This window comes from Lagopus leucura, unplaced genomic scaffold (genome assembly GCF_019238085.1).
Source record: "Lagopus leucura isolate 7727_CA_CO unplaced genomic scaffold, USGS_WTPT01 Super-Scaffold_100002, whole genome shotgun sequence".
Lineage (NCBI taxonomy): Eukaryota > Metazoa > Chordata > Aves > Galliformes > Phasianidae > Lagopus > Lagopus leucura.
Genome location: NW_024962263.1, coordinates 35,410,541 through 35,437,607, shown reverse-complemented (window position 1 = coordinate 35,437,607; position 27,067 = coordinate 35,410,541). Strand labels below are relative to the sequence as shown.

Sequence of the window (27,067 nt, the reverse complement as noted above, 5' to 3'; positions counted from 1 at the left end):
GGAATCTCTTTCCTACTCATTGGAAAACCAAACATATAGTCCTCAATACAGGCAACCATTTCTAGAACCACACAGTCAGCTTGCATGGAAGTGAAAATTAGTGCTGTTTTGAAACTGAGGTTCTTAAGTTTTTGTTGTTGTTGCTGTTGTTGTTTTAAAGCCAGAAGTCTTTCTAATTTTAGGACTAAGCCAAAAGTTCCTACCATTGTGTTGACCATATGTACTTGGTATGGATTTACACAACATTGGCAAAAGTCTATCTGAAAACATGCCAAGACCAAAGAATAATATAAATTTAAAAGTTAGGTCCACCTATACTACTTTTCTATTTTAACACATCTAAAACCTCATTTTCATTTTGACACTAGAAAGCGGACAAAAAGGCTGTGCAAAAAAAATATACATATCCAGTTTCCCTCATCCTCCATTTGTTTTATTTACTGGCTTGTCTGATACATGGGTGATTTTTCAGCTGCTGTTACTTTGTGCTGACTGTAAGACTCTGTCAAGCACTGCCATCCAACCCTCTCAAAGGTCATTCTGAGGCAGGGATTGCGAAGTATTAGTGAGCTTACAAGGAGGAAGAGATAATGACAAAATCCAGTGTTTTAAGCCCCCTGCCATATCCCTCCCACAAGATCCTCAGTGCTATGAGGGTGGGCTTTTTTGGTTGCTTTAATCAACACTGTCCTCTAAGTTTCACTAAAAATAAATCATATTTTGCCTACATCTCCTCATAGCTTGGTTCAGCCTTCTGGATTTCAGCTGGATTAAAAAATAAGCAAACATCAGTCTTTAAAATAATCTCTACACAAGCCATCTGATTCACAAGCATCTCTTATCCTAAGAATACAAAATCAGGTCAGTAGTGAATTACCATGTTTTGACTTATTAGCATTAAAAAACACCTAACATCCAGATGAGTATTAAATTTGCAGTTAAAAGCTAAATTACCAACTTTAAATCTTCAGAATTACAAGTGCAATAATAACAAACCACAGCAGCATTTTATAAGCTACTCATCTGAGTCAACAAATGAGTTATTTTGGAAAAAAAATATAAATCAGCTCATACGTGGTTATTCTGTTATGCTTCCCAGCTATAATATACTAATTTTGTGAAGTCTGTATAGCTGCTATACCAGTGACACATTTAACTACTGCTTATGGATAGTTATACAATTATTAACTGTATGGATAGTTATACAATTATTAACTGCATGGATAGTTAAACAATTATTAACAGTCAAAAAAAGCCTTTTGGGAGTATTCTAGGGAACAAACTGCTAGATCATTTTGGTAAAGATAATAATGATAAGTGGTAACACAGAAGGTAGAACTGAAGCCTCTCAAAATCCAGATGGTATTCTGCACTATCAACTGAAAAAGCACTCTAGTGTTTCAGAATGGATCATAGGGCTAGTCTGCTTTCCATGTGCAGCCACTGAGGAAAACAGCACACTTTTAGAAAACCAGACAGAAAGAGTTATGGGGCCAGGTGATAGGTTAGACTGTTTATGTGGTCTTCTTTAAACTTAGCAACTTCCTGCTTGATCTGAGAGCATGCTGATTAGATATGTAATTCAAAGGAACCATTATCCATATTCCATTACATCAATGTAAACAACATTTAATGGCATCAAACATTGCTAAAAAAGGAAATAGATTAATTTTAAAACACATATATATAATCTGAGGCTTGAAATAAGTATATCAAAATGCCTTAATTTAAAGGCAATAGTGTTATTGTATCACAAAATTGAGTCCATGTTAATATTTTTTTTTATAAAAAACTTCTAACACTTGTGGTTTTCTTTTGCCGTTTCAATGTTACATTTTCTGCGCTCCTGTTTGATTTCTTATAAGCAATCATAAATCCCAAGAATCTTTTTTTATTTTCAAGATGTTGAAGTGTGCTTTCATCCACAGTTACTTTGCAATATGTCTGCATGATAAAATCGCATGCCAGGTTATCATCAGTTACAAGGAAAACAAAACTAACATCATTAAGGTTATTGATGTTTCTGCAAATCTTACTAGGCAGAACTTGGCATAGGCAAATACTTTACAAGAAATTTTGCCTTGTAATTCACCATCTCTCTCCTTCTTTTCATGGAGGTTCCCTTGAAAAAAAAAAAAAAAAAAGTCCAAAACATCAGAGAAAGCTTTTACCTCAGTTAGAATTTTCAATTTCTCTGTCAGTTGTAGCGCTATTACATGCCAAGCACATTGAGGTATATTTGATCCGTGGTCTCAGCAGTAGTATTCAAATTAAGGACTAGGCACAGAGCAAGAAAATATTTCCTGAATACTCAGCTACATGTTTTAATTATGTTTGTAATGTTTTTTCCATAAATGAATTGGCAGCGGCTTTGCTAATATGTGTTTATAAAAGCAGTGTTTATTTGTTCGAAAGAAAAATATTTCAAGAAAGCGTTTCCCAAAAATTTACAAGTATTCTTTCAAAAAAAAAAAAAAAAATAAAAATCAGCTTTTACAGTATGTGCTGCCGCAGTCCACTACCTCATATTCTACTAATGCAGAGTAGGTTATTTCTAAAGCTAGTTAATACAATATAATCAGCAAATACCGTCAGCTAGCCTACCTGCTATATTAATTTAGTTATGTGACTCAAACTACTCTTTGATAATGTGCTGGATATTACTTAATCTACTACCCCGTACATGGTCCTCAGTGTATTTCTGCCTAAGGCAATTGGAGCCTTGACTTCAAGTTATTAAAACTTGGTCAAACCAAACTTCTACAGTCAACTCTGAAGGAAAGGAAGAATACAGATGACAGTGCAGCAAGGTCAACTGAAGGTGTACAGAATGTTTAACAACACATTTTTAGTGCTGGCACTAGTTCAAGGGTATTTTTAACACAATTTGAAAAAGGCAGGAAAAAAAGAAAAGGAAGAAAATAAGACTAAGCCACGAAGACAAAGGAGAGTACTAAGAACATCCTCTGATATCATATTTTTAGGTGTCACTGAACACAGGGCATTCACACGGGGAATAGCACTAAAAAACTTCAGTTCCAAGAGACAGAAGAAGTGAAGACTGCTCACAAATAACGTGGTGACTCCTAGAACAATTCTCAGGCACCTGCGTGAGTGTCAATGGCAACTACTTGGGCTCTCTGATGTGTTAGTACATTATTGAAAGTGAAATAAAAAAAAAATCCAGATTAGAGATGTATCACCTTGCTCTGGATGAAAGCAAATGATTTAAACAATTATGATTTAGTTGATCTGCAGATTTTCATTGAAATTATTGATTTACTCCTCTACTAAATTCAATTTCCGCAAATTTTCATGCATAGGCATAACACAGCCAATATGAAAGAAAACTTTACAACACATGATGCCACTGAGATATTTCATCAATAACCTGTCAACCCTTTGCTACAGTAGATTTTTTTCTTTGTTTTTCTGCAATAGATAGTTGTACATATTAATAAAATCTAAAGTAACAAGATTAAGAAACATCTGTAATCTGAAGGAGCCTCTTTCAGAACACTGTTGTTCTAAACCATAGTTCTACCAGATCTACATTACTATTCCTCCAATATTTACTTCAGTGAGAGGTGAAAGTTTTTATATAGTGACTGCTACCTTTTTTTTTTCAGATACATTGTGCAATACTGAGCTCTCTGCTAAAATAGCCTGCTCATATAGGCCCTTTTTTCTGCAAATACAAAAGACACTTACAAATTCAATCACAAGTACTTACCCAGTTGTTAGCCATTGCTGATTACTCAGCAACTCACACTCCTGGAAGAACAAATAACACGGACTGTTCTGTTAAGTTGAAGGGAATAGACTTATTTTCACAACAAGTTGCTTCCCTTTCACTCTATGGAGCGGTATATTTTAAAACAAATACAGAATACATTTTTCCACTGACCATCTTTTCTTTTCTGTAGGTCAATGACATGGACATTTCTCCCCACTCCCTACTCTTAATATCAATTACTTTTTATGCAGCAGCTTGCTCTTTCATTTATTAATAGTCCATTTAGAATTCTCACGCCCATGTTGCTAAAAGAAAAAAATCAGTTCATGCAAACATATATTCTGATAAACTATTTAAATCTTAGATCAGAACAGTTGTATACAAATTATTTTTGGTTAAAAATATTTATATTAATATTTTAAATTGGCCACTAAAGGGAAAAGGAATATCAAACAGATTATCAGATCCTGGCTTCCAGAGACTTGCTGTACAAGAAAATTTGCTCCTTCTTAGCTATAAAAGTCTAGAGTTAATTGCTGCCAGTTCAGACAGTCCATAAACACCAATACTTGAGCATTTAACTCTCAGGTCTAAGAGAAAAGACAGATTGTATGACTTTTTTTTTTTTTTTTTATCTACAGATTTATATCTATGCTTATTTACCTACACAAAGCAAAATGCGTCTTTTTTAACAAATCAAGTCTGACGAGAGATTAATAGCAGATTAATGTTAAACCAAATAATAAAAATAAATTAGTACTTTCAAAATTGTGATTATATTCTTAGATGTATTTTCCCTGCCCTAGAAGTACATTAAACACATTAGCATGTCAAGAAATACTTTATATATACAGAATCAGAAAGATGCTAATGCCTAGTGCTTAATGTTCACGAAGTTGAAAGTTGTCCTTACAGCGTATATCAGAATGTCTACAAATGACCTCAAAGAACAAGTAGTACAGAAATCACCTGAAACGCTCTGGGCAACCAACCACTAGAGTAGGAGAAATTTGCAACACTGATATCAAATTCTGCTAAGTTTCCCACTTTCTTTGCACATACTGGCACTGGGCAATCATTTGAGTAAGATTCTGCAGGGTTAATTTTGTTCACATGCCCTGGTATACAGACAAGTATTTCTACCTCAGCATTCACGCACCCTTAAGTAGTGAAGAAAAAACATGTACATAAAAGTAAGGTATTTTTAAGAGTATTAATTACATGTTTGTAAATAAGTGATAAATTTGCTGGATTCTATATATGTTAGGTATGAAAGATAAGCTATCCGTCTCTGAGTTTCTCATGAAAGAGTGAGCTATCCCTCTCTAACAAGAGCAAATTTTCAGATATTCAAAGAAGTTTAAAAGGATAGCATTACTCCTCTATAAAAAGATAATCTGCAAATGGAACTGAAAAATAAACTAGGTGAGTTTAAAGGTTTCTGAGACTCCATTAATATTTCAAAGAACTTTAAAATGGTCTGACAAACACTAATGTTCAAAAAGGGGCTGTGTTTAAACTCATTTTAGTCAAAATTGAAAATGGATTTCTTGTACGTTCTCTTTGTGCATCTAAGAGTGTATTATGTTATCCTGCATAGGAAATAGCATGCGGCTTGAAAATAGTGCACTCCAGTCTCATTTAACACTATGAAAAATATTATTTTTGTTTTACATGCTTTTCTCTTTGGTATTATGGTAATATCAAGTGTTGTTTCAAAGTTAGCTAGACAAGAGGGAACTACATAAATGAAAGAAGAAAGGAAGGACCAAGTGCTGCCACTTTTCAATTTTCCTTCCAGAAAATCTTGTTATTTGTCTAGATTTTTAGGACTCTTGCCAATAACGTTTCTGAGCTTCTGACACATATTAGTAGATCCGTTCCCCCCAAAATTGTTTAGGACAGAAATATAAACTGCTGCATTACAGATGAAAAAGTCACTTCAAATGAAGTGATTCACCCAACATGACACAAACATAAGTACTTCTGGCAACACTAAAAAACTGAACCTACAATTCAGATATAAACATTTAATTTATGAAGTCAGTTTTCCTTTTCTGGTAAAGACAGAGGTGACAGTAACTCAAGAAATAACAAATAGTTTTCACGCATTAAGTCTCAATAACATCAGAGGAAAAGCCCCAGGACAGATCTAATTCATACCCAGTCAAGAACTCCCATCACCAGTAGAACTGAAACTACTGATCACTTTTACATGTTTTGTGATGTAACTTGTATCCTGTAACTATGCAACATGTAATTCTTAGAGTTACTGGAAAAAAATAAATAAATAAATAAATACCTGAAGGACAATGCAGTCGTTGGTCACAGATAACAAAGGTGAAGGCGGGGAAAGCCTTGTTTAATTTGACCTCCTTTAATGACAATATCACCCACCTAGCAAACCAAGGGAAACCAGTTGATATAATCTTTTTGGAATTCAAAGTTCTCTCACGATATCCTGGAAATATATCCAGGATACAGCTAGGTAAAAACAACATGGTGGGTAAACAATTTGTTGAGAGATCAGGCTCAAATTGCTACAGTAAGTGGAGTTAAATTGGGATTGCAGCCAGTCAGTAGTGGGATTCCACAGGGCTAGGAACAGGGTTTTTTTAATCTTTTCATCAAGAACTTGGACGCAGGGCTTAAAAGGTACAGCAGATAAGTTTGTGGACAACACTAAATTGGGAGGAGCTGCTGTTGACTCCCTCAGTGGTCTTGCAGAGAGATCTTGACAAATTGGAGGATGGGGCATGCACCAAATATATGCAGTTTCACAAGAATGTGTATCATATTCTGCACCCTCAACAGTGCAACACTGGTTATCCCTGTAGAACAGCCCCATAGAATGCAATCTCATGGTTCTGGTTGACAGCAAGTTGAGTATGAATTGGCAGCATGCACTTAACAGCCGTAATTGCCAACCAGTGGTAAAGGATCTAGAGAACAAAGCATACTAGGAGTTGCAATGGTCCAGGGTTGGTTCAGTTCAGAGCAGAATAGGCTGAGGGGAAGTTTCATGGTGGTCTACAGCTCCTCATGGGGGGAGCAGAGGGGCAGCATGGAGCCATGCTCTCTGATGACATCCACAGGTCCTAAGGGAACAGCATGGAGCTGCATCAGGTGAGGATCAGGTTGGGGTCAGGAAAAGTTTCTTCACCAGAGAATGGTGAGGCCCTGGAACAGGCTCCCCAGGGCAGTGGTCAGAGCCCCAAGCTGTTGGAGTTCAAAGAGAGATTGGATAACACTCTCAGACACAGGGTTTGAATGTTCCTATTTGGAGCCTGTGTTGTTTCAGTGATCCTCATGGGACCCTTCCAACTCAATTTATTTTATCTTTTTTCTGTTGGTTAGCATGCTTAAAATGCCCTTCCTCCTGAACTTCAGTTCTAACAGGAACAAAGCTGTTAAAAAATGAAAATATGCTTGTGTTATTGCTGCAGCAAAATGCAGTAATGCTTGCTTTTGAGAAATATCCTTTTCACCTTGAAAAGGATTGATGTCTTTATGCAGTGATATATGGGCATATCTGCTCAGTATTTATGAGCAATCACTTCACCTTGCAGGCTATAGCTACCAATGGAGATATATTCAGTTGCAGGAACTAGTTAATCACTGCAGTATGAGCATTGGCTCAATTTATAACCAGTCTTAATAGTGCAGTTGAGTCCAGTTTTACTGTTTGGGAAAATTGTACCAAAAGTGTCAAAATTAAAAGTTCCAAGAAAAAAAATGAGGTTCATTTATTGAATTCTAATGCCATATAGATTTTTGTTGTATGTTATTTTCATCCAAGCAACACTTAAATACTACTATCATAAAACTTAAAAACATCTTGACAAATCCTATTACATCCATGACTCAGATGTAAAATATCAGACTGTCCATCCATCCAGAAGTACCCCAAACTACTCACAAAGTCAGTTTGACTCCTCTTTATCAGTTTCTTACCTTTGCATGTAACAAAATAATTGGCTGCTCAGAGTGATGAGAAAGTTATTCAAGGAGCTAGAAATAACAGGAATACAGAAATTGATTGTTAAAAAAAATTATATTAGCCTTAAGATATCACAAAATCGCATACATTTTAGCCTTCTCTCAGAATATCAACTGTGGACTTTTCTAACTCTCTACCATAATGGCCTTTGCAAGGGAGCATGGGTATACAGAACACCAGCTGTTAATGCTCTAAGTAGCAGGCAAGACAAGGTAAGTGGAGGGGACATGACGGAAAGTATAGATGTCAATTCAGTAGTACATACGAATGATCTGTGTCCATATGTAGAAGGTCTCTGCTCCAGAAATGCTGTATCTTTTTTCTTTTTCAAAGTATTAGCCCATGACGACAGAGGCAGATGATGGTAGTATGGCAGTAGAGGTTGAACCTTCCCACCAATATTCCATTACATTTTGTTGCTGTGCAGCAACAGCAGTAGAGTGGCAGCCTGACAAACCAGTGTCTGACATGGAAGCAATGGCACATATTTGCTGCGTCTATGAACTCCTCCAAGCAAAAAAAAAAAAATAAAAAAAATTAAAAAATGGCACCCATTAATCACTGATGCTTACTGAGTGATTATGGAGACTGAACAGTAAATGTTACAATAGTAAGGTAGTGAATGTGCATTTCTGTAGTGGTGACAGCAGGTTACCTCCTCTGTGCGTACAGACTCTTGTTCATCATTGGCAAAAATGCAGAGCTAATAGAAGTGACTATGTCGAAAAATAGTGGCTTATACCTGAGAAATTTGCTCTATCAAACAGCGTTCTTCTGCTTTTTGTATCCATTGTAGTGTCTGCAAAATAAACAGGAGGCATTACTTTCAGAGCAACCTACTTATTTTTGTAGGTCTCTACATTTTGCAAGACCCCCTCTGTTGTGAAAACAGCAATAACTCCACAAACTTAAGGAAGATCAGTCAATTGCTTTTCCCCATTACAAGTGACACTGATAGCTTTTGTCAACTAAAGCAGAAAAGCAGCATTTTTGTCATCACCACCACAAACTCACTTTCCTCCAGCTCATTGTATGGTTAGCAATTGTATTAGTGTCAGTACTCAAAGAGTGGAAGAAAAGCTGCAGAGCTGTTGAAAATACATGAAACAGGAATCAAATGAACGAGTCCTAGCACATGCGATTTGGTATAGTATCTGTTGCTAAGTGCTTCACATTCCTAGCAGAACTAAGTTGACAACTTTAGGAATTTCTTCAGGAATCTTTCTGAAAAGTACTCCATACATAAGCCAAATCAAGAATTTCTAAAGCCAACCAAAAGAAAAAGAGCAAAGTTCCTCAAAACCAAGAAATGACACTTCAATATCAAAGAGGGGAAGAAACTAAGAGATAAAACATTGAATGATATATTCAGATCAACTTTTGAGCAATTAAAGAGAACAATCTATTATCTAAACAAATAAATATGACCTTTGCATACACACACACACACACACAATATAACCTCTTTGGTATAGGCAAAATAAAGCTGAGACAATAGCAATACCAGAGCTGCTACTCCTTGCTGAGAAACACAGCTTATGGTGTGAAGAAAAAAAAAAAAAAACCTGTCAAAACGCCATCAACCCAGAGGTGTATCCCCAGAAAGGTTCCCCAGGAACTATAAATTATGGTTTTCTGATCCAATTTCTGAAAGGAGAATCTCTGTGTGCCAAAATGCATCCAGCATCTCTTGAATTCCTGGTTAACACAACAGCTCTGTTATCACACAAAGTACTTGTTTAAAAAAAAAAAAAAAAAAAAAAAAAAAAAAAGATGAAGACTAAATGTTGAAAGCATATGGTGCTTCAGATATCTGCTCTTGAAGGATTCTTGCAATCACTTCTCAGCATGGAGGGAAAAAAAGTCCTCCATCACAAGTTAACTTACCCTAAAAGGGAACTTAACACAGAGTCCTTACTCATCTTTCTTTCACAAATGTATATGCCTTTGAAATTTAGATTACCTCCCCCTCCTGCAACCTCAAAAACAGTAATGAAGAGTTAATTCAGTACTGGATTTGAGACATTCCTATAATCCCATATCCCTGGGTCAATCTCTCATTGCTTTGGCTAATTAAACAACTAACCTACTCCTCAGTATAACTTTCCTGCCACAATCCAATTGCGAAATACAAAACTGCATGCAAATTTCAGGGATCGTCTAAGCAAACACTTGCTTTAAGACCTATGCAAGGATCTTGGGAAATTATACTAATTATACTCGGAGCAACCACTTCTTCCCATCTGCAGATTTTTTAGAACAGTTAAACATCTTCATTAATAAGGAGAACACAAGGTAAATAAGCAGAATAATAAGTATTAATTCATAAAGTATAACTAACACCATAAAATTTCAAGTCTTTCCCTCTGGGGAAGCAACTGTTCAGCCAGCTGGTTGCTCTCCCTTCACTCCAGTAACCTTCAGTCACAGTTTAAATCTTAAGACTTCTAGATAGCAAGGACTGGTGTAGGCTGCACTGATCCGTTGGTATGAAACATGCCAGCCAGGTACCCATCAATCTGCAGGTCATGCCTCCCACTGCCTTTCCCATCAGCAGTTTTCACCAGTCATGTCTTGCATCTGAAGCTCCTCTGTTTTTTTTCTTTACAAGCAATTATTTTGCTTTTTCAGTGTTAGAAATATGTTTAGAACAGCAATAAAGACCCTGCATGTAGCAGGGAGGTTGAAACTATATGATCATTATGGTGGTTTTCAACCCAGGACTTTCTATGATTCTATGATGTCTCTTCCTCATAGCCACCACCAACACAAGAACAAAACTGAACTCTCCTAGTGAATGCAATCAAATATTCCTCCCGTGCACACACCCTCTTGATGACAATATTATGAAATTGAGCATACTTAGGTGACTAAGAGGGGCACAGTGTTTAGAAAACAAGTTTAAAGTCATTTAATGTGCAAAAGCTCTACAGTCTGGACAACATATAAAAGTCACTTTTAACTGATGACATACTTTAAAAAACAAACTACCTACAACATACATATATATATATATGCAAGTCTCTACATTTACTTACACATAGGAGTGTTAGTTACGTATGTAAGTTTGTATCTTTACACTCAGAAGTTCTTTCCAGAGCCTTCATCTCCCACAGTTTAAACATGTCACACTACGCTCAGCCACCACATTGAATTGATAACAACTACTATAGGTTGTATTTTGTATATTGAAGTTAAGATTAATATAAGACATCAATTTAACAAGCTGAAAAAGGCATAACGAGTCTATTTTTATTTTATAGTAGTTTGTTTTTTGTAGAGAAAGCAAGATCTAAACAAACAAGGGAATATACTTATCTAAACCAGCTCTCTGCAACCAGGGAGCTGAATGCTTTCTGCCATGCAAAACTTCCTAGCCAATGCAAGAAGGAAGGGTTGAGGCAGTCCCAACCACATACAAAGGATGGGTGCTAAGCAGACTGAGAAGGACTTGAGGGTACTGGTGAATGAGATGCTCAAGATGAGCCAGCAGTGTGTACTTGCAAACCAGTAGCTATGGGAGAACAGAGGTATATTGAGATGAGAAATATTAACAAGTAGAAGGAGCTAAAGGAGTATCCAGCAAACACATTTTTCTGCTGCTATAACTGCAGTCCACTGCGACAAATGAACATTATTCTTTACTTTCTGCATGTCTACAATGATTTTTTTTTTTTTTTCTAAAAAAGGTGCCTTATATCTAAATCGTAGATGAGTACCTCACGAGAAAATTATGATAGGAACAATAAAGCAAGATCTCATTGAACTAAATCAATACCCACTCCTTATCACCATGTTTTGAGATAATTCATAGTTGGAGGCAAATCCTAAGCTTTCCAATATCTGACTAATTATTTGCAGTGTGCTCTGAGAACTTGGTAACTGAAGATATACAGCTGTAAAACACTGCTTGATCATTACACGATTACAAAAATATTGAAGACAGTCACAGCTTAACAACAGTAATACAAAGCTGTCAACACAGGCTGCAAACTAAATGCTCACCCAGTTCAGTTCCTTTAACGGCATTTTGGCACTACAAGCAGGCTGACATCTGGTCTGATTGTGCTTCACAATTACATTAGGAATCCTTGAGTGGGATCAGTCCAGGCAGAACACACACAGTCTTCCTCCCTAGACCTTTGGGAAGGAGAATAGCATGTTGTTGCAGTGCTCTAGTTCTACCTGCTCTTTAGAGGTTTTACTACCTGAGAAAGAGGCATCTCAGCCCACAACATGATTGTTTACAGTAGTAGCTTATCATGACTGCAGCAAGCTACAGACAAGCATGGCATAAATCTACTGCTTGCTTGTCTGGCCATGGGCAAGTCAGGCCTGGATCCAGCCAACAAGTGCACTCTGACTCTGTAAATATTAAGCTTATTTTCAGTTCTTGCCAAACAAAAGAACCAGGAAGATGAAAGATTGAAGTTAAAATTTATTCCAGCACACATCTACAAAAAGAATTCATCCTTACTTAACAATCTTGCCTGCATTCCAATATATTTTTATATAATGCATTACACATAGGCTACATCCTATACAACACTACTCGCTTGTTGAAGCCAATTTGAATTCCTCAAGTGGGATTTTCTGAGACACATTACCATTCACTTCAAGATATATTTAGGATGCTTTCATTATTCATTGTGTTACGCAATCAGTGAAAACAAATCTTTCCAGGAAAACAAATTGCTTCCTCTATTATAGTGCATATTGATTAAACACATGATTTAGAAAATTAAATGGGCAATGAAACAATAAATAGCTATTTTCTGGGATGAAATATATTCAATAGGCAAGGTTACTCTATCTTGACTTAAATGTAGTTACAATTCTCTAAGATAAAATTTACATTTTACTTAAACTACAACATGACACTAATTAAGATATTTATAATTAAGATAATTAAGATATTTATAATTCATGACTTATGAAAAGTGACTATACACCCAAGTATAACGCACAGAATTGGACCCAGTTGTGACAGTCGATACTTAGGGAAGTAGATGCAATAGCAGCATGTGGTCCTTTTTATGCTTGTCACCTTGAAATACTGCATAAAGATTACTCTGCAGCCTCAATCTATAGGACCTGATTCTCCACTCATTGCCCTATTGATGACATTGTTTTGGAAATCAGTAAAGTTACACAGCCAGAAAATAGGTAAAAATGCATCAGCCCACACTCCCTGAAGGGACCTCACCTCACCGGTGGGAAGTGAATACATTTGTCAATCCGACTCCCTTTATGTCCACTAAAAGCATTGCTTTTAACTAGAGGGAAGAAGGAAGTCTTGCCAAACTTTTGTCACATCTTCGTAAACCTCTCTAGAAACTCTTTCAGAAAGATATTTAATGTAAGAGGTTAAAAACCCGTACACATTAATATTGAATAGTATTTAAATAAAGTTGGTAGTTTTCTTTAAATGTGAAGATAAAATGTGTTCAAATTTTCTAATTAAAAGTAGGAAGTTTCTGAGTGAGAAAAATTAAGTGGCTATAGTTAATTATACGTGAGAAAAATAAGATTCTCAAATGAGGCAAATTTAATCTCAGGTTGACAATTTACACAAGGGATATTTTAAGCTGTGTGTGCAAATTCACACAGTTCTTGTAGTAAAATCCATTAATTCATGGGAAACAGAAGATACCATGCAGAGGATGCAGAGATCTGCAATTTATCAACAAAGAGTGGGACACGTCACTGAACAGCAGTCAGTGAATCACACAGTGACTTTGTTATAGTTTGACCAAACACTCACTACTGATGCCTACAAAATCAAGTACAGATTGATAACACAATACCCTCTCAGTAAGACAGTAACCTGTCCCATCATCCAGCTGCAATTCTTCTCAAGTCTTTTAAATTGACCAACAATTAAGTGAATAAATGTTAGACTATCATCATATGAAACAGCAAATATCATATAACACAAATAAAGAAATGGAATTCTGAATGTCTTTTTCTTGTTATTTTGCCTTAAAACATAGATGATCATGTCACATTACCAGGAATGCAGTTCAGTCTACTTGCTCAGGTATCTGAGAAACAGAGATATGCCGTAGAAGTAACATTAAATTAGATAGTGCAGCCCACATCAGAAAAACTAAAACAGTTTTAAGCAAAAATAAAAATAAATATAGAGATGTAGAATGAGATTAAGCTTTACATTTTGAAAGACTATGAGAAATTACACAATAGATGTAGCACACACAATTTCTTTATAGTGAAAACAAAACAGAAATAAGAATAAAGCTCTATTTCTCATGACATTATTTCAGATTCTTCCTAAGAAGTCCTGCCAAAAAAAAAACCTCTTCCACAAAATCTGTTAAAATTGTACTATAACTCTTGTAAGTATAGAAACACTAATTAAGAGGCATTCTAACTATGCTAAAAAGCTTTTTGTAATTTCCAGAAGCAATTACTTCACTAGCACAGAGAGCTTTTAATGAATCTGGGTACTGGAGAACTCTGTTTTTGAAGTAATAGGAAGCCTTTTTTGTGAAAATATAAAGCTTTGACTAAGCACCATTTTATCATTATAAAATATTAGTGGTACTTTTGTGTAGTTCTCCAGCGTGTTAAACGATATTTTAAATTTATGTGGTATAGAAAACACTTCACTATGGGTTTTCTGTTGCCTGTTTACAGCAAGCTCACTTGATGAGGGGACCTAAGAAGATCTCTCCAAGCTGAAATAATCAAAATATCAATTTTTAACCTTATGCACAATTTGAAAAGATTACTTAAATAGAAACTCATAGTTCAAGCATCTGACTGATGAAGTTCTATCCACTGTTAACCAAATCCAGCCTAAAGCAACGTTAGACATGATGAACAACTTGAAAAATTAAAATGACTTTTGAATGGGAAATTCATCTTCTTTAATCTCTCTCTCTCTCTCTCTCTCTATATATATATATATAAATATAGAGAGAGATAGTAAGAGCCTGACATGATGAAGTTAGCAGAAACAAACATTTAACAGCTATAATCATTAACCACAATAACTTGTTCATGCTTTTCAGGAGGACAGAGTATCCACTGTGCAGTAGAAGTAGTTCACAGCAAGTATGTTGAAAATACTTCAGAACGCAATACACAGAGAGACAAGCCATGTCCACTTACACAAAACATCATGCATTACTTCTGGATTTTTTTTCCTCTCTAAGACTCCAGCCAGCATAGCAACATACACGCATGGGAGACCAAATGCCCCATGTCCCTTGATTTGAACAGCAGTGGCACACTCTGCATCCTGAAGTGGATTCAGAGGTTCAGAGATCCGAGTGCTTTGTGAATTATGGGTTCCATCCAACAAAGCACAGCCACTTCACATGCTGTTTAGAGATGCACCACAGTGATACATATACCTTGCCAAAGGGAGAATTACATAGCAACATCTTTTACAGCTAAAGAATCTCAGCCAAAAATTTAGGCTTACAGCAAACTGGCATCCTATTTCCTTGTGATACTTTCACTAACTGATTTAACTGTCTAAAATATATTTACTAAAAATTGTGTTATTAAACAAGACATAGGGTGGCTCTTTATATACTCTCAAGGATGTCTCTCTTGAATACAGAGATCTTTATGCATCTCTTGCCTGTTTGGCTTCAAAAACAAAAGAATAGATTTTGTTTGATTTTAAGAAATACAGTTACATGACATATACCCTCACCTCTGTCACACAGAAAGGATTACAGACAGGTTGTAGTTGAGCTCTCACTGTAACCTCCCACCTCATGTGCCACACCAGGGAATTGTTTGTCATTGTCACCTTTGCTCTCCTTTGAGTACAACAGGAGATCAACACTGGCAAACCACAGGAAGTCTTCTGCTGTCTTAAAAATGTTTTGAGTCAGACACATGAAAGAAGTGGAATGGATGAAAAACAGCTTGATCTCTTCAGTACCCACAGGGAGACCAAGAAGCTACATGCCTCAATGCACAGGCAGCACCACAGAATGGATGCTGCCATGAATCTGCACAGTTGCTGGCACAGACCCTAATTCTGATGCAGTGTTCCAATGTTATCTGGAACAAATGAAACAGATTTGATTTGAGTTGCCTAAGTAATCTTCTCCCTCATATTTCATCAGGGCAAAGAACGTAACTCATTTTTACTCTTGATGCTATCCTACTAACTGAAAGGATAAAATGTTGCATAGGATTCAGTGCCAGTTTTGATGAGGCAGAAGGATTCAAATTCCTCTTCGCTGTAATTGAAAATAAGTTACTTTGTTTGGAACGTTGAAAATATACCAGTGATCTGATAGAATCTGTTGCTCGTGAAAAATACACCCTTGTCAAAACTGGGAATTTCTCACTAATTCACTTATTCCAATTAAGTTTAGGGCAGGAGGCTCTCCGTGCAATGGAGTCTGCTTCACACACAATAGAAACCCAAATCAACTTTCTGATACAATTCACAGATCACTTGTAAGCTCTAACTTCTCTGTATAACAAAAAAAAAAAAGTGGAAAGCAATGAAAGTGATCCAAATGTGGAGTATTGCCAACCTGCTCAACATTTCAAATTTCATGGAGTGATACAAGTTTTGAAAAATTGTAAGTACGTTGGCCTCCTTTCACACTAGGGTAATAGTTTTGTTTCAAAGATTTTCACAGAATACGCCTTTATTTCCTTCTAAACAAAGAACTTATATTTCAAAACACTGATTAACAACTCATATTAAACAATTAAACACCACTGTACAGTGAAGCAATTCTGTGTTTTATCCTGTAGACCTATCACCCGCATCATTTCTTGAGCTTCACTGATCTGAGTGAGCAAGACTGCCTGAGCGCTATGATGGAATCACAACAAATAACAAGCAGGGAGTATCATCACCTGAGCACCAGTACTGTGGCAAGCACCATGCTAAGCTGTAACGAGGATATATCACAGATGTTTTCATAAATGGAAGTTTATGGATATTGCAGAATTTGAAGTTCTATGGCAACATTACCAAGTGTAAATGCACTTTGTTCATGTGCTGTTACAATATTTATATTCTCTGTCTTCCCACACATCCTCAAAGTCTGTTCTCACTCACACCACCCGTGGGCTGGGGCCTGATGCTAACTCAGTGGGCAGTAGCCCCACTGTACATCAGCTATGCTGGCTTTTCCTTGAAAGACACTCACTGAGGTCCTGCTACTTTTTATAGTTCGACTTAGATCACACTGCTTTATAATTCAGGTAGTAAAACCAAATCCTTTTGTTTACTCTAAGATGTGTTTTACAGGCCATACTTAAAGACAACACTCACTTTTATTGAAAACATTCAGGCTGCAAGTTTTACTCTGCCTGAACGAAAAGGAAAATAACATTTTCAGAGTGCTGAAATGGAAGTTCTTTTCCTACCTAGAAAAGAAGTGCCATTCCACCACACAATAAGGACTTGGTATTTCAGTGTTTAAGTTTTCCTCAGCATAAATGTACAATATATCCCCTTCCTAACGTTCAGTACAGTGGGCTATTAATGTGTTTTCTCATTGTGCGTGTATGTTTTTGTAGAACTCAAGTCTTACTCAAGCCCTCTGCACACAAATGAGTTAAGAAATCTGTAAGAATTCATCACTTAGAATAGAGGACCTGACTTGCTCAGCTTCTTTCATGGTATCCAGCTTCAAGGATAGTTATCACTAAAAGGAGTTGGGGAAAAAAGGAAAGAAAACAAAACAAAAAAAATAACAATGGACTATTATCACATATTTTCTTCTTCAGAGCACTTCAGCCAATCTGTCTTAGATCCTAGACAGTTTGATCCACAGCCTACTGCAGGTCAACTCAACATTTAATGAGATTTGCAAGGGAAACGTCCTAGCTTTGCCTCTGCTGGCCCATTCAGGCACAGCTGGGCCCACAAAGCCCAGCTACATCTAGCCCCGGGAATCCAGTGCCACATCCCCTTGTACTTCTAGTGCCATCCACTTCTCTGCCAACAATAATCCAGTTAAGCAAAGTCTAAATGCCTTCTGCTATTTCTGGCTCAGTCAAGGACTAAGAGGCACTGCTTCATCCATCCACATTTTCAGCACTTACCAGCTTGTTCTTTCTTCTGTGTTAAGCATCAGATTTCCCTATAAGAGAAGCAGAATTATCCACATAGCCACAGAAATCCTTTTAGATTAGGGAAAGTAGAACAAAGAGTGGAACAATGCAAATCCTAAGAAAAATCACGCTGAGACATGTCTCCCACAGTTGTCTATGCTGAGCTGATCAGAGTGACTCAAGTTCACTGACAGCAGGAGAATTACCACACAAAGCTTTATAAAACATAGAAACTTAACAATTACAGTAATTAATAAATCCATCACCCCTACTTGTACACCATACCTATTGAGCAATGAGGTATTTGATGAAGACATTGCCACTGCCAGAAAGATCATCTACCTGAAATAAAGCATTAAGAGAATTCATATGATGTGACAAAAACCAAGGCTTGTCTAGCACTGACGTTGCTTTGTTTAACTCAATGTACATAACTTCATTGTATTTACTACCACATTTGAGCTCCCAGATATTGTTCCTGGTATTTTGGAGTGACTGATCAGGAACCTTCTTCTCACATTCATAGCATTAATGTATTTTGCAAAACACAATTTGCCAAAACACAGACTTCCCCTCAAAATACTGGTATAGAGTCACTTACAAAAATTAGTCGTCTTTGTCTGAAGTTAGTAAAACTTATCACAGGTTCAAAATTAAATATGCAGTATTATTCTAGTAATCTGAATATGAAAACACAGATCTTCAGAAATTGAGTACTCCAGGCTCTACTTAGAATACAAATGAGCTAATATTGAATATCTCTACGTATCTAGAAATCACACACATGCAGTGTGTGTTGTGTGCTTGTTGAGTATATACAAACAGACCATATAATTGGGGTAAAGAAAATTCAATCTGCAAACTGCTTTTATACAGAAGTATAATTTATTGCTGCTTTCCATGTATTAAACCATTTCCGTGATGCTTTGGAGCATAAAAAGAGCCTCATGCAGACATGGTAGAGCCAAAATCCATTCAATGACTTCACTCCTCTGTCATCTGTCTTTTCATTGGTATTCACTAACACACAGAGAATGTATCCAAGCAAAGGGGCTTACTGTTAATTGCACCGTCTTCATTAATACTGAATTCTGCGTCTGTTGGCTCCGACAATTGGTAACACAAAAGATGCCAAGAGCTTACAAAAACATATATATAGATATTTGGTTCAATATTCTTCATGAATATATTAGTAGTAGTATCTGCTTCAATAGACCAAGATGAAAAGGGTGGCTTATTAGCTGTTCACCAGGAATAAAAGGGAAATAGTCTCAGTTTTTCACTCAAACCTATTTACATCATTTGTATGCCCTTTAGATAATTAGGCATCATTTCAGAATGAGCAATCCTCACTGTGGTGCAAATGTATCTAGCTGTAATCAGAGCTATCCACACCACTTACATTTGTGGAAAGAACCATGGCTACTTCAAACTCAGAAGAATTCTAGACAATAAATACCAAAACAAATCCAAAAGGGATCTCTTTGCTCCAAGACTACAACTTACACCAACTTAACTTGAAACTGCTTAGAAATGCCTAAATAAACATCTGATTTCAGGATGATGTATTGCAGGCATGACATGAAAGTGTGCCCACAATCCTGCATACATTACAATGAAAGCAATAATTTTGGATTGTGCTGTTTTCACCAAGGGCAACAAACCAAGATGAAGGTAGGTATTCTAGCACCTGCTGTCACACAACATCCCTGAGTTGTGCCACCCATATATCAATTGATACGCATCACGCATACTTCAGTCTGCAAAGGATGATTTTCACTACTCTGTTACTTGCTTTGTGGTAGGATTCATTGTAATGAGCACAAACTGGCAAGCTCCTTACCAGCATGCTGCTCAAATGGCTACCCACTCTCCACCTCAGAGCAAGGCCTTATGTTTTAAGCAATAGGTATCTGCAATCAGGACAAATACTCGGAGATAATGCTGAATCTCTTTTATACTTTCCACCTCCCTCCACTTCTCCTGGAGATGGAAAAAGTTAGTGCTGGAGCTCCAATGAACAGATTATTATAAATATTTATGTTGAATAAAGTACAACAGCCACAAAGAATCAAGCAAGTAAATATTCAACTAAATACACTATTCTTCATTCAGCTTTGATTCTGCAACTGTCTCAAAACAGTTTTCTGCTCTCAAAAATGAAAATTCTCCCAGAGTTATAAACACATTTTTGAATTTCAAACATTTCTTCCACTTTTTTCTTAGTGAGTAATACATTTTAAATGCCATTGAGTGAAGCATCTCATTGAGTTCTTCTTACATGGAACTGAAATCCTATACTGATATCCTGCTGTACCTTGGGCAATTCTGTTGTAGCTACAACTGGTAATATTCAGAAATTAATAGCTCAAAATGTACGCCCCAAGAAACCTATCAACCTATTTTTTTTAATCTTGGAATTGAAATTCAAACACTTTCCACCACACAAGTGAGTCTGTTTGAAGGTAGGTATTTTTTCCTCTTTCATGGAGATCAATATCATCATCCAGCTTTGGTCCAAATTGATAATTTAGTCTTCTGATCACCAAGAAGTTCTTCCTGACAGCAGGAAGAACTACTGAGCAACTTCAAGAAGCCATTTTTTTTAAGCAGACAAGGCTTTAGCAGTGGAACTGTTTAATATTCCAGAAATAAACATGCTGTGATAATTCCATTTAAACATTTACATAAGGAAAACTCCATCTTCATCAGAGACCATGATATTTGAAAAAACACTCAAAGCTCCTTGGCCAGTAATGGGCTACTGCTGCCCTACAACAGTCATCTATGACAAGTGACATTGTCTTTCTTTGCAGATAAGGTACCGAGGTAACTTGACAGTAACTTGTGTCCCAGTACCCAATTTATTCTTCTGATCTTACAGACTCGATAGCCAAACTAAGCACAGAGCAACCAATTTCCCCAAGTACACAGGCAAACAGAGAGGAAGACAATAGTCTCCCCATACCTAAGCAGGAAGGATCAAATATTGAGATAACACTAACTGAAGGCAACTCTTAAAATGCTTTGAAATGTCAAGTGTTACTTGCAGGTGTGAAGGTACAGCTTTTTATTCCTGAGTCAACTGCTGACCCACACAAAAAATACTAAAATCAATAATGCAGAACAAAGTTGTTACAATCATGAATGCATTTGAAGCAAACCATACTTATGTTTCAAGAGCCATACTTTGAAATCCTGACAGAAAGAAATTATTGCAGAGATCTCAAGGAAAGGAAATAAATGGGTTTACAACTATTTAAGAACCAAACATGCAACTATTACTGGAAAATCTCAAAACCACAATTCTAGCAACCCTGTCTGCAGCAGGGGTTGGAACTAAAGGATTTTTGAGATCCTTTCCAACCCAAGCTGTTCTATGACTCTATGCAAACTGACAACGTGAGAAACATTTCTTTAAAAACAAATTGAGGTACTGAAGAAGTACCTGTGTAAAATGAAGTCAAGATCATTCTGATTTGGTCAGTCTTTGCTGTGGTGTTGCAGTTTCATATTATATATAATCTCAAGGTCTATACAAAGATTAAAGAAAACCACCTAATGTGTGACTACCAGAGACTGCAGTAGCAACAGAAACACTGTGAACAGCAGTGCACATTTTTGTTGTCTAAATACCTGCACGTTGCATGACACGCTAAATTTGATATGCTAGACTAATAATGGAAATTTATTTTCTATAAAAAAGCCATCAATTATGGTGACTGAAAATATGTACAGAATGGGGAGGGAAAACAATGGTGAAACATGGTTACTTGATTCCATGCACAGGTTTAGCAGCTGCCAAAACAAGCATACTCTTCAAAGTCTGGAGTACAAAAGGCTTCCATGAAGCCTTTGAATGCTTTATTTTAGTGGTTAACATCAATGAAACCAACAGATGCCTAGCTACCTATGCAGTACAAAGTAAAAACCCTCAAACAACCTATTTCAAGAGCAATGAAAACATTTTCAGTACCTCAACTAGCAAACCACGCAAAAATTAAAATGAAAAAACTACACATAACTGGACTGTGAGCTTATGTAAGAGAATATAACAAAAATAATGATGCAAGCTCTTTTCCCAGGAAAAATAAAATGTTGTAGTGAGGCTCATCCACAACATATTATTCACAGTACTACTATTCTTAAAGACTCCAATCATCACCTACTAAGGCAGTGTACAAGTGCGTAGCAGACTGGTGGATGAAAAGAAATATTAACAAGTATAAAGTTTTCTCTCAGTAAAAAGTCATTTTATCTTAGAAATCCCTAAAAATATCAAACTCTTCCAGCATATCTACCCATTTTCATAGAAAAAAACCTTTCAAGCTGAAAAAACTCTAGCCTAAAAAGCATGTAATTTGCTATCATAGTCTTACAAGGACACCTACAACATAGGCAAACACACAGGACCAAAAGAATGAAAATCAAATTTGTTTAAAAAAATCCAGCCATCTGAGCTCTTCCCCCTCCATCAGCTTTATGGGAGAATGCCTGAAAGCTCACACACTGAAAGAATAACTATCTTCATGAAAGTTTGTGTCTTAGGTTTCTCCCTAAAGTCTGCTTCCAGGGCAAAAATAGGGCCTCTGTGTTAACTGATAGTTTTGCAAAGGCAAATAGAAGTTTACTTTTAAGGTTGGTCACTTTTGAAAAGAACAAAATATTTCACAAAAGACCTCAACATCTAGTTCATATTCTCTACTTCGTGTTTGATACTGAAATAAACTTCTCTCCCATTAAAACTCAAATAAAACTGTATTAAGTGAATAAACAGTACAACTGGCTTTTAGTTCAGAAGAAACACTTAAAAAGTGACAAAATCGTGCAGAACAGCTGCAGATACAAAGGTTTCTGGTAATAAATAATACAGCAATGTTTTCAATTTGGGGTGTTGTGTGCATTTCCACACAAATGGCCGAAAACTCATGACTGCTTTGGTGAAATCAATGGGACTTCTAAGCTAAATTGGTTCTTGTGTAAATCCTGATTATGTCTTCATTCTTAGAGCCTATCCATTTAATTCTCTTCACACCATGTTCTTTACTGTCTCAGATTTGCTGACAATTTGCTGCTTTGTTCTGGTTTTAAAAGACTCTGAAGTTGGAACAAGAACTAATTTTAACACTGGCAGTGAAAGAGGTCAAAGTTTTCAGCTGGAAGGTATCCAAGACGTGGAGGGATCAGGTTCTAGCTAGAGACCAGAATTAAATGCTTGACCTTTTAAAAATGGAAAATGGGCAACTTCTGTGCAATTCTGCTGTGCAGCATCATCAAAACGTTCCAGTTTTGTTCTTAGGTGGGCAAAAAGTCAAAGTTTGAAACCTCAGAAAACTGATAAGAAATAACTGTTCTTTCTAGTCATTTGTAGTAAACATTTTCATTCACAAAATTAATAACATTACTTAGGGACATTGATAACAAGTCCAGTTCTCAAAAAATACTCAAGATACTCAATATTGTGCACACATGGACATTTAAACTACTTTAACATCATGATGATTTAGAGAGAAGCCTACTAAATCATCGCTTAGCCATTTATTTCTCCCTGTAAGTATAGTAATTTAAAAATTACTCAGTAGCTCTTCTCAGAGCTCAGATCACATTTCAAAGCAGAACTTACAAATTTGCATCACATGATCTCATTTGAAAGTACATCACTGACATGACTCTGGAAGTATGGAGGTCGAAATAAGCAATGTAGAAAACGTTCCCTTTGCGACATTCAGTGATTTTGTATTCTGTGATGGGAAGAAAAATGATGTAATATTCCATAGTGTGGGTATTTTACATCACACCCAGCAAATGGTTTACAGAGCTGCATTTAGAAAGAAAAAAAAAAAAAAGCAGATTCTGCTAGCAAAACCACAACTTTCTTGAATCAATCCTGCTTCGTGGATTTCTCTATAACCAATGTACACAGAGCTACCACCATAGTCATGGGCGGAAGCATAAGTTCTGATGCCTAGCTCCTTCAGTCAGACAATACAATCCAACAGTCACTCAGTCCAGAAGACTGCTTTAAGATCTGTTTCCACAGAACAGACAAAAAAAACTTGCTCAAACCTTGCAACGTACTGGAGACTTGGAATAAAAAGGTCCAAAAACACAGCTAATTTGACACAGAATGAAGGAAAAAGTTCCTCACATTGCCCACATCCTGGCTCCCTGGGTACTCTGTGAACCAGTTACTTCAGATTCCCAGGTAATAATGAGAAACTAACACATATTGCTTCATGAACTAAAACTTCCCCTGGGCCTCTGCCAGACTTGACAAATAGAAAAAGGAAGGAAAATGATTTTCCCTCCGGAGTCACGAATCTGGTACATTAGCGCACACCAGGCAGCCCCAAAGTGCACCAAATGACCCATTGTCTCTACCCATAGAGAAGTTTGAAGCTTCAAAAAAAAAAAAAAAAAAAAAAGAAAGAAAAACATTATAATCCTTATCACCATTTCTATGATTCTATCAGAGAGGTGGTTGAGCCACCATCTCCGAATGTGTTTAAACCATGGTGCTCATGAACATGATTTAGCACAGAGTTGTTGGGGTAGTATGATTAGGACTTGATCTTTAAGATCTTCTCCAACCTGAGCAATTCTGTGATTCTATCACGTCTTAAGCCAGGGAAACCTTTGCTCTGGCTAGAAACAGGTTTTAGGACCCATTCCAAGACTCTTTGTTCTATTATCACCCTTTCACTTGGTCAGCACAGACACACCAGTGTTGAGGTAAGGATTTCACATTTTGTTCCCCATTAATCATTCACCTTTTCAGAATACTGTCACTGCTAGCAACTCTTGTTTTGCAGTTTCTATTAGACATACATATTTCATTAAAGGTTTCTATACTCTCCTGTTTGTTTTTATAGATTTCAATCTCCCTTCACTGTTATTATCTTCTTACAAATGTGTTATTGGTTGTTAAGTACTATAAAATCATCTGTATGAAAAAGCCATAGACAAAACAAACTGCACTGCTTTAAGCGTTTCTTTTCAAAGTTCAATATAGTCACAGATTAATTTTCTGCAACATAAAATATGAAGTGTCCAACATAAATAGAGTTCCTGTGAGAATTCATCTTTTTTTTCACTGAAAATATCCTAACCAAAAATAAAGACTCTTTCAAAAAAATAATGGGAGTAAAACACTCCTCTCTATTGTATTTGTGAAGTTTAAAATTTCTGTGTAGGTTGAAATCTCTTTCCACCTCCTCTCTTATTTTTCTCAGCCAAAAAACTATCAGCACTGGGGGCCCAGCAATGAGAAATGACTCATCCACAAGTATTGAGTCACAATCGTACAAAATACACTCTTACATCTTGATGGAGCATCAAATACGATGCAATTGCTTTGCTTAGTCATTAGTTAGCTGTAATTCCTATGATTCACTCAATTTCTGAACTTTGATTTCCGATTTCTTATTTTGACTGTCAATATACCTGCAGTTATATAATGCTTATACAATTCTTAAAACTTTTTTTTCCCCAATTTTTTCACTGATTTCAAGTTGGATACCATGATTAAGAGGCAAGGTGTGTCCCTTATAAGATATGATAGTGCACATTGGCTTTGTTTGGAAATGCTGATCTTTCAGTCTGTTGACACCTAAAAAGAATGCCAGCTGACATTTGAAGACACATGCACTAGGACTTCACCCAGTTCTGACTTGTGCCAGCAGCTTAAGTGAAGGACTTTGCTTTAGAAGGGCTCCTCAATCTGACAAGGTCAGAGAGGCAGAAGTAAACATTCAGCGTTTTGTACAGAGGATATGAGGTGATTGACCAGAACTGAACAAGTCAATGCCAGAGTGACAGATTCCCAATTTCTAAATCACTTCAGTTTGTTACCTTTTGTCCTATCTGGAAGTAGATAAAGCAAAATTACTTTACCCAGCTGTTTATCGAATTACTTATATGTGGAAGAAGCCAAGGTTGGCCAGTGCTCAACTAAGATAATTAATAGACGTATTTCTTTCCACAGGGGTTTACTTCAGTACTTTGTCTAATTACTCCTACCAATTTAGCCACAATCCCAAGAACTTCTCTAAAAGGCAAATGAGGGAGGCCCATCTCTGACAGAGGGAAAAGCAGATAGCAAATGTATTTCTGATGACTACCACAGTGCGATACAGGAGGTAATTATCATCATACTGTTATTTATTCTTCTGTCTTTGGGCACAGCTTCTGTGTTTCTTCACTGTCCTTTTCTGCAGCAGCTGCACTTACGAGTTTTATGCTGGATTAGTGGTTAATAGCTGCTGTGCTGAAGGCATCTGGTCAGTTAAGTACATCCAGAAAATTTTCCCTTATGAAAAGATCTTGTGAGGAAGGCAGAGATCAACCCAGGGGATTTCTAGGCATAAAACAGAATGTGCTCACTAAGATATAATCCACAGAAATCCTACAATAAAGGTGGAATATCTTTACCCTTGTTGAGGGATAGCTACCAATTTAAAGCTTCTTTGGCCAGCTCTTCTGACCTTAGCAATATTCAACAACAGCATGAAAAAAAAAACACAAAACCAACTGAAAAAGTAAACATTTGGCCCTTAGTCATACAATATTAAATTGCAGGCCATACCATCTGCATAGGGTGCAGGTTCCCAAGCCCTACTCCAGATGTTTACACAATGTTTCTACTATTTCTTTTTAATCCTATACAACCTTCTGTATTGTGCAAATGTAGTGGAACTAAATTAGATGTATCTAGATCCCAGTGACCAGGCTAATGAGCCATGCAGGAGGTGCTTTCCTGCAGGTACCTGAGGTTCAGTGAGTTACCCTGACACTACAGCTCTAGACATGCAACCTATTCCTAACACATGTAATAAACACATCCAGAAGGAAATTAATTGCAGCTCTTCCTCCTTCCCTTCACCCAGGCTGAATTACCAAATGCACACATCAGAGTGAATGTGAATTAAAATAAAAAAAGGTTCCTTTTTAAACCAGAAATTGCAGTATATTGTAGAGCTGAAAGCCTCAGTGCAACACAACTGTCACAAACCTGTAGACATAGAGGTATCAATTTTCAACAAGCTGATGTTGAGAACAATACTTTACTAGGAACACAAAACACATTCCTATCCAGAAAGAGATGCACTTGAATTTTTAATTATCAGTACTAGGAACTGTGGGGCAGGCAGAAGCTTTGATGTGATAAATGTTTGAAGGCTGCTGCTGAATTAAAAAAAAAAAAAACCTGACCAGCAAGACCTTGGCAGGAGTGGGAAGAAAAAAAAAAAAAAAAAAAAAAAAAAAAA

At 36.6% G+C, this 27,067-nt stretch overlaps 1 long non-coding RNA gene across 1 annotated transcript in view; it reads right to left on the bottom strand.

The window, feature by feature from the left end:
* Positions 1-8,524: 8,524 nt before the first annotated feature.
* The window catches only part of LOC122178528, a 61,872-nt gene continuing 43,329 nt past the window's right edge, over positions 8,525-27,067 (bottom strand). The window contains exons 2-4 of the long non-coding RNA XR_006178367.1: positions 18,087-18,143; positions 17,793-17,830; positions 8,525-8,535 (exon numbers count right to left, since the gene is read on the bottom strand). This is a non-coding gene — a long non-coding RNA (uncharacterized LOC122178528). The remainder of the gene's footprint in view (positions 8,536-17,792; positions 17,831-18,086; positions 18,144-27,067) is intronic.